The sequence below is a fragment of the Mastomys coucha genome, unplaced genomic scaffold (assembly GCF_008632895.1).
Source record: "Mastomys coucha isolate ucsf_1 unplaced genomic scaffold, UCSF_Mcou_1 pScaffold7, whole genome shotgun sequence".
Taxonomy (NCBI): domain Eukaryota; kingdom Metazoa; phylum Chordata; class Mammalia; order Rodentia; family Muridae; genus Mastomys; species Mastomys coucha.
Window position 1 is genome coordinate 99,311,159 of NW_022196913.1, and position 205 is coordinate 99,311,363.

Consider the following 205-nt stretch of genomic DNA (forward strand, 5'->3'; position numbering starts at 1 on the left):
AGAGAGAGAGAGAGAGAGAGAGAGAGAGAGAGAGAGAGAATAAATATTCATATGTATGGGGGTTCATGTATGTGCATGTTGTTTGGAAATTGGAGGTCAGCCTTAGGTATCATTCTTCACAAACGTCCATTATTATTTTTGAGATAGGGTCTTTTATGGGAACCTGAGGCCTGCCTGTTTGGGTAGGCTAACTATCCTGTGATAG